Source organism: Bos taurus, chromosome 9 (assembly GCF_002263795.3).
Source record: "Bos taurus isolate L1 Dominette 01449 registration number 42190680 breed Hereford chromosome 9, ARS-UCD2.0, whole genome shotgun sequence".
Taxonomy (NCBI): domain Eukaryota; kingdom Metazoa; phylum Chordata; class Mammalia; order Artiodactyla; family Bovidae; genus Bos; species Bos taurus.
The window spans coordinates 33807202-33816162 of record NC_037336.1 but is presented as its reverse complement, the minus strand read 5'-3'; the positions used below and the strand labels follow the sequence as shown (position 1 = coordinate 33816162).

The 8961-nt window shown below is 38.2% G+C and overlaps 1 protein-coding gene across 2 annotated transcripts in view; it reads left to right on the top strand.

Moving 5' to 3' along the window:
• Window positions 1-8961, top strand: part of RFX6 (regulatory factor X6) — a 123340-nt gene that overhangs the window by 26494 nt on the left and 87885 nt on the right. The window lies entirely within an intron of this gene.

Sequence of the window (8961 nt, the reverse complement as noted above, 5' to 3'; positions counted from 1 at the left end):
TTCATTTAGTTGGATTTCTGGGCTTCCCTGATAGCTCAGTTGGTATAGAATCCACCTGCAATGCGGGAGATCCTGGTTGGATTTCTGGATTGGGAAGATCCACTGGAGAAGGGATAGACCACCCACTCCAGTATCCTTGGCTTCCCTTGTGGCTCAGCTGGTAAAGAATCTGCCTGCAATGCAGGATACCTGGGTTTGATCCCTGGGTTGGGAAGATCCCCTGGAGAAAGGAAGGGCTACCCCTTCCAGTATTCTGGCCTGGAGAATTCCATGGACTGTATAATCCATGGACTACAGTCCATGGGGTCGCTAAGAGTTGGACAAGACTGAGCGATTTCAGATATGTAAGCATTTGAATTTCAAATTTTGAAAGTAGTTGGATTTCAAATATGTAAGTAATTTTAGAGTTGGTTCTTAAGATTATAAAATAATTGAGTCAAATTTTGGTGTTCTTGCAATTTTTCACCTGCCAGTTCCTTTGTTCCTCTTTGTTTACTCACCTTGTCTGTCTTCCATCATTGTGTACTCCTCGCTGAATTGTCAGTTATCACTGCAACACTTCTGCCCCATCATACACCATCTGCTGTACTCCTGCCTGTAATTGAAAGTTCTCTCCTAGCATTTTGTTTGTGTGTAATATATAGATTTAGCACTTGAAAGTTAGTGTTCTTGAATGTTCAACATAGGGGACATTATCCTACTCAGGCCCCCCTAGTATATCCATGAAAGTCTGTGAATCCCTTAAAATTGTATAACAATTTTGAGTGGACATGCATGTGTGTGTTTTTTGGGGGGAGAGCAGGCAGTGCTTTTTATCAGATTCTCAGAGTCTGTTTCCCACAGAGAAGTTAAGCACTACTGTCTATTAGAACTGATTGGAGCCTTGCTTCCCAGGAAACAAGGGAATGTTTTCCAAGATAATGATACTGCCTTTGTTATCCATTTGTACCTCCAATCATTCTCACTAATCTTCCACTAACAACTTCATCATTTGCTTGATATCCAGTCGTCATTTAAAGCCACCAGTCAAAAGACCCACAAAGTACTTCTCATCACTTGCAAAGCAGATCACAACTAGATCACCACTCTAAGAAAACCTACTTACCTTACTGACCATAAAATGAAGGGAAGGATTGCTGTTTCCCAGTGAAGTTAAGCAGCAGAAACAGTCTATACTGTTTCATTAGTTCAAAACAGAACAGACCAAGTATTCATGTTGCAAAGCTATTTTCATTTTCTTTTTTTTTTTTTGCCAGTCATGCAAAAATGCTGTTATTAAAATAAATACTTTGTTATAATTTGAGGGTGTGTGTGTGTGTGTTCCCCTCTCTAAGAGGAGAACTTTAGTAATTTAGGTTGCCATTGAGATCTACCTTTCACAGTCTCACATGGAATGGTAATATAGCATTTCATCATCTTCTCTTTTAACTCTGATATACTGTTCCAGTTATACAAATACTTCTTTTGCCCAGCTCAGTCCTAATTGTAAATTAGGCAAGGAAATAAAAATCCCAAAGGATTAACCTCAGTGTCCAATCATTGTCTCAGCCTTCTTTTTATGTATTAATTGAATCTCCCACACTTATCTTCAGTGGAGTTATAAAAAAGTTATAAGGCTTTCATCTTTTGTCTAAGTTGCACATACTTGAAAGCCATTTTCAGTATCAAGCTAAATTATAAATTCCTTGAAAAAACAAATCTGCTGAATCACTATTTTCAAGTTGTTGATACAATTGGCTGATTGAATGTTTCACTTTTCAGTTTTTTGATGTACACATATATAGTCCAAGACAAGCGCTAAGCTTTCTTTTCTCAATGATGAATAAGTAATGCTTAATTTATAAAATAAACTTTCTTCAGAAATTTCTAAACTGTGTTCCTGTATCCCCACATTCCCTAGTAAACATTTTGCACACAATGCTTATGTTAGTGACAAGCCTATTCCTTCTTACCCGGGTTACTCTGTTGAGCCCAAAGTTGAAAAAGTCTAAAGATCACTTTATGTTACCCTACTGATGTTGATACTAGAGTATTTTCAACCTGTTTGTATTTGGTTTTGGCTTTAAATGTGTAAGTTCCTTAGAGAACTTATTCATTTTCTTCACAGCGCTTATTAGTATCTCTCACCATTAATTTTTTGTTTACTGTCCACCTCCTCTATTATATTTTAAAACTCTGCAAGGATAGAGATTATGTCCATAAGGTTACTTGACTGTATCCAGTATCTCATACAGGGCCCAGCACATGGTAGACACTCAATAATAAGCTGTTGGACAAATGAATGAATACTTTGAAACAGGACAAAAATGAATGGCTACAGTTTAGACTGCTGTTCTTGACTGGGTGCACATAGCTTTGGGAATCTACAACACCCATAGAAACTCTGAAAGCTGAATATTGGTGAATCCCACCAAAAAAAAAAGCAGCTAAAAAGCTAAAAAGAGAAACTCCCAAGTTCACATTGGTTTTCTCTGGTTTGTGATCGCAGAAGGAAGATTTGTATTGAAGTCAATGATACTTGCTCCCCTATTTATTCATTCTCCACCTTCCACTCCTAATGAGCTAAATAGTGAGCACCTGGCTGATTGTAGCCCCAACAGACTGTTCACTACTGACCTGTTATTTGTTTTCAACATACTCCATGAGGTTCACAGTTCACATTGTGAATGTCACATGTGAGTGTTTTAAGGATAAATAACTTTTTATATTTGCTACACATACAGCTGTTCAATTCAAATCACTAACAGGAACAGGCCAAAGTAAGTGATAAGTAGACAAGAAACTCAGAACTCTGTCATATGAACAGCTCATCAGTGGAAAAACAGCAAAGTTGCTCAGGAATGGGGGTATTTCCCTTTATAGGTTCCCATCAACATAGGCAGAAGTAAAGATGTTGTGAGTTTGAGTGGGAAATAGGACCCAGTGTAAGAGACAAGCTCAACTTTTCTGCCCTTGAGATTTCAGATAATCAACAGATTTAATCCCTCAAACAAAGGCAGACAAATTTGGTTAAACCAGGTTGGTGAATTATTGCAGATCTAGCTGCTTCTGTTGGCAAGCAATCACTGAAGGGTTTTTTCAAAGTTTACTTATAGAAAGAGATAACAGAACTATTGAAAACAAACAGGTAAAAATCTTCTCTGTTATGATTACAAAAGACAGTAAAACAGATATCTTACTAAGAAAGATAATAATTATACTTATAACTACTATATAGAATCCTAGTTGGTTAGATTGACCAGCATTGTTTAGCTCTGAATCCATTCAATTTGTCCTCAAATATTGTAGAAATAAATGTATATAATTCTTTAAATGTATAAAGTGGAAAATGAGAGTTGGAAACAAGAATAAAATTGAAACATAAACATTCGTGTGCTGATAGACTACTATCTATTTCTATCAAAGGAAAACTGATCATGTAGCAATTCAATGCTTTAGGAGAAATGTAGAGAGAACTTGGGTCAGTTATACTTACAATTCTATTCTCAGGTATAATTTATCTGAAATAGTCTCAGTTGCCTTGCCATTGATCAAAGTTACTTTTCATTTGTTTATACATTCTTTCCTTTCTTGGTTAAAAGGCATATTAAACTGTGCCTATGCTATATTTGTCAGAGAAGGCAATGGCACCCCACTCCAGTACTCTTGCCTGGAAAATCCCGTGGACGGAGGAGCCTGGTAGGCTCCAGTCCATGGGGTCGCTAAGAGTCGGACATGACTGAGCACCTTCACTTTCACTTTTCACTTTCATGCATTGGAGAAGGAAATGGCAACCCACTCCAGTGTTCTTGCCTGGAGAATCCCAGGGATGGGGGAGCCTGATGGGCTTCCGTCTATGGGGTCGCACAGAGTTGGACACGACTGAAGTGACTTAGCAGCAGCAGCACACTATATTTGTATTCAATAAATACTTAAGTGTCTTCTATGTCTCTAGCATAGGGGCTGGAGAAACAAAAGTGAACAAAACAGAAAAATAAATCCATCTCTCGTGAGGCTTACACTGTAATGGAGGAGGCCAATAATTACAGAAAATGTATGTTTTATAATATATTAGAAGGTATAAGAAGGTTGTAAAGAATAAAGAAGCAAAAAGGGAGATAGAAGTTCCAGAGTTGGTAAGGCAAGTTGGTCGTTCAAAGGCTTGCTGAGAAGATGAGACATTTGAACAAAGATTTTAAAAAGGTGACGGAGAGGAGCCTGTGGATATGGGAGGAAAGAGTGATCCAGTTACAAAGGCTTGACGAGGGAGACTTCCCTGGTAGCCTAGTGGTTAAGACTTCACCTTGCAGTGCATGTAGTCTGATCCTTGCTTGGGGAACTAAGATCCCACATGATTTGTGGTCAAAAAACCAAAACATAAAACAGAAGCAGTAAAGACTTAAAAAAAAAGTTGAATAGAGAGCATCCAGAATAGCAAAGAGTAGCATTTGGAGTAAAGGGAGTAAGGAGGGGGGCAGTAAGAGATGAATTAGAGAAATGACTGAGGACCATATATGAGGGCCTTGTAGATCATTGTAAGGACTTTGACTTTAAATGAGAAGTTATTGAAAGGTTGTGAATAGTAGAGTGATATATATCTTAATTTACATTTTTTAGATCACTTCATTGCTTTTTCATGTTCTTTTTCAAAAGCTTTTATTGGCGTATAGTTGGTTTACAATGTTGTGTTACCTGATTTAAGTTTTTAAAAGGTCAGTTTGTTTCTGTGTTGAGAGTAGATCGGAAGAGAGTTAGTAGTCATTACAATAATTTACGCAAGATGATGGTGGCTCTGGTGAGCCTAGTAGTAGCAGAGAAAGTCAGAAGTAGTCAAGTTTTAGATGTATTTAAAAACCACAGCCAACAGAAGTTGCTGACTTACTTAGAAAAATTGCCAGCTCTAAAATTCAATTTTTTTTTCTTTTTTCAATTTCTATTACAGCTACACTAAGGATGTGGGTATAGATTCAGGAAGTCAAATTATTTGGCTATAGAACCTATATTTTGAAATAGGTAAATGTTCAAGAAAAACTACATAATATTTCTCTATATTTTGTACTACACTATTTTTCCTAAAATATTCAATAAAATGAGATAAAAGATAAAACACAGTTTGTATTTTTCTCTTACCACCACTAAGTATGTGGTAAATATTATTTTTAATGAGGTGTGGCTGAAACATTTATTTTGAGCTTCATGGTTCTGTCTTGGTGTTTACCTAACAATAGCATAATATGTCCATCTTGGAAAATGCAAAAGATCAAACATTTGGCTTCAAAGACAGTAAAGGACAAACAGGAAAAGAACAATCATTGACAGTTTGCAACTTTTGAACTCTGTCACTCTCTCTTACTTGGTGTGTTTCCACACATCACTTTCATGCTTAGTTTAAAACTACTAGAACTTGCTTTAGTAAACAAGACATGATAAAAGCATTTTCTTTTGATTATGAAGTAAACCAAAAATTTAAACTCCACTTAAGAAAATTATCTTCCAGGAGATACAAGAAAAACAAAAAGCTTGTGAGTTAGAGTTTCAATGAATGATAGAATGCTAGCAAGAGAGGTGTCTGATGACTTCCTAGTTCAAGTACTAGGAAGATCGGGAGGAGAATTTTATGTGAGCAACTAGAGCCTGGAGAATCCCAGGGACGGGGGAGCCTAGTGGGCTGCTGTCTATGGGGTCTCACAGAGTCGGACACGACTGAAGTGACTTAGCAGCAGCAGCAGCAGCAGAGGAAGAGAAAAAATAAAATCTCCAGGTCAATGCTTCCCAAACTTACTCAAGATGTTAATAGTTGTCCTTTGATAAAAGGATTTTTATTTAATTAAATGGGAAACTTTGAGTTAGACTAAGTAAGCATCAGTTCAGTTCAGTTCAGTTCATTTCAGTCACTCAGTCGTGTCCGACTCTTTGTGACCCCATGAATCGCAGCACGCCAGGCCTTCCTGTCCATCACCAACTCCTGGAGTTCACTCAGACTCACGTCCATCGAGTCAGTGATGCCATCCAGCCATCTCATCCTCTGTCACCCCCTTCTCCTCTTGCCCCCAATCCCTCCCAGCATCAGAGTCTTTTCCAATGAGTCAACTCTTCGCATGAGGTGGCCAAAGTACTGGAGTTTCAGCTTCAGCATCATTCCTTACAAAGAAATCCCAGGGCTGATCTCCTTCAGAATGGACTGGTTGGATCTCCTTGCAGTCCAAGGGACTCTCAAGAGTCTTCTCCAACACCACAGTTCAAAAGCATCAATTCTTCAGCACTCAGCCTTCTTCACAGTCCAACTCTCACATCCATACATGACCACAGGAAAAACCATAGCCTTGACTAGACAGATCTTTGTTGGCAAAGTAATGTCTCTGCTTTTCAATATGCTATCTAGGTTGGTCATAACTTTACTTCCAAGGAGTAAGCGTCTTTTAATTTCATGGCTGCAGTCACCATCTGCAGTGATTTTGGAGCCCAAAAAAATAAAGTCTGACACTGTTTCCACTGTTTCCCCATCTATTTCCTATGAAGTGATGGGAACAGATGCCATGATCCTCATTTTCTGAATGTTGAGCTTTAAGCCAACTTTTTTTTTTCATTTACTTTTTTATTTTATTTTATTTATTTATTTTTTTAATTTTATTTTATTTTTAAACTTTACATAATTGTAAGCCAACTTTTTCACTCTCCACTTTCACTTTCATCAAGAGGATTTTTAGTTCCTCTTCACTTTCTGCCATAAGGGTGGTATCATCTGCATATCTGAGGTTATTGATATTTCTCCTGGCAATCTTGATTCCAGCTTGTGTTTCTTCCAGCCCAGCATTTCTCATGATGTACTCTGCATATAAGTTAAATAAGCAGGGTGACAATATACAGCCTTGACGTACTCCTTTGCCTATTTGGAACCAGTCTATTGTTCCATGTCCAGTTCTAACTGTTGCTTCCTGACCTGCATACAAATTTCTCAAGAAGCAGATCAGGTGGTCTGGTATTCCCATCTCTTTCAGAATTTTCCACAGTTTATTGTGATCCACACAGTCAAAGGCTTTGGCATAGTCAATAAAGCAGAAATAGATGTTTTTCTGGAACTCTCTTGCTTTTTCCATGATCCAGCGGATGTTGGCAATTTGATCTCTGGTTCCTCTGCCCTTTCTAAAACCAGCTTGAACATCAAGAAGTTCACAGTTCACATATTGCTGAAGCCTGGTTTGGAGAATTTGGAGCATTACTTTACTAGCTTGTGAGATGAGTGCAATTGTGCAGTAGTTTGAGCATTCTTTGGCATTGCCTTTCTTTGGGATTGGAATGAAAACTGACCTTTTCCAGTCCTGTGGCCACTGCTGAGTTTTCCAAATTTGTTGGCATATTGAGTGCAGCACTTTCACAGCATCGTCTTTCAGGATTTGGAATAGCTCAACTGGAATTCCATCACCTTCACTAGCTTTGTTCGTAGTGATGCTTTCTAAGGCCCACTTGACTTCACATTCCAGAATGTCTGGCTCTAGGTCAGTGATCACACCATCGTGATTATCTGGGTCGTGAAGATCTTTTTTGTACAGTTCTTCTGTGTATTCTTGACATCTCTTCTTAATATCTTCTGCTTCTGTCAGGTCCATACCATTTCTGTCCTTTATCGAGCCCAACTTAGCATGAAATGTTCCCTTGGTATCTCTAATTTTCTTGAAGAGATCTCTAGTCTTTCCCATTCTGTTGTTTTCCTCTATTTCTTTGCATTGATCATTGGAGAAGGCTTTCTTATCTCTTCTTGCTATTCTTTGGAACTCTGCATTCAGATGCTTATATCTTTCCTTTTCTCCTCCCTTGCCCCAGCCAAGTTCTCTGATTTCTCAGCCTTTACCCTAGAGAGGTACAGACATACAGAAATATCATTTATAAAATGCACCTGCTAAGTACTTTGTCCATTTGAAAATAGGGTTGTTCTTTTTCTTAAGGTTTCTTTATAAATTCTGCTACATATATGAATTAAAATTATTTTATAACACTCTATATCTTGTCTTCTCAAACCTCTCTCTGTTGTTAGTCTCTAGAATATTGGAGAAAAATAATGTCCCATTTAGGTTAGAATGACGAGTTCAAGGAAACAACTTCATGGGTAAGTCAGGAAAAGATGGTTCTTTTGTTGCTAAACTGAAGTTTCCATAGATACCAACTTCAAAAATGAAGTCTCATTTTCCATAAATGCCACAATGAGACTGAAGCTGCAGATTTATTTGAACGCTGTAGTTTGGCACTGGGTTAGATATTTGCTGGTTTCACTTCATCTTTAGGATATTTAGTCAGAATTGACTCCTAGGATAAAACATAGACCATCAGTTGTCAATGCAGGAGATGTAAGAGACACAGGTTCAATCCCTGGGTGGGGAAGATCCCTGGGTGGGGAAGAAGGGATCTTCTTCATTATTTTTGCCTGGAAAATCCCATGAACAGAGGAGCCTGGAGGGCTATAGTCCATAGCGTCAAAAAGAGTGGAAAAGTAGGACACAAGTGAAGCAACTTAGCACACACACAGGCTTGCAAGCAAAACATAAGAATCAACGAAGGCAGAGATGAAATTCTGTCTCCACCATCTAATAGTTGAATGAAACTAGCTAAGTAACTTAATTCCTCACTTCTCTTATCTGTAAACAGAGCTAATAATATCGACCTAATACCAGAGCACCTGACTTGCCTCTTTAGAAACCTATATGCAGGTCAGGAAGCAACAGTTAGAACTGGACATGGAACAACAGACTGGTTCCAAATAGGCAAAGGAGTATGTCAAGGCTGTATATTGTCACCCTGCTTATTTAACTTATATGCAGAGTACATCATGAGAAACGCTGGGCTGGAGGAAGCACAAGCTGGAATCAAGATTGCCGGGAGAAATATCAATAACCTCAGATATGCAGATGATACCACCCTTATGGCAGAAAGTGAAGAGGAACTAAAAATCCTCTTGATGAAAGTGAAAGTGGAGAGTGAAAAAGTTGG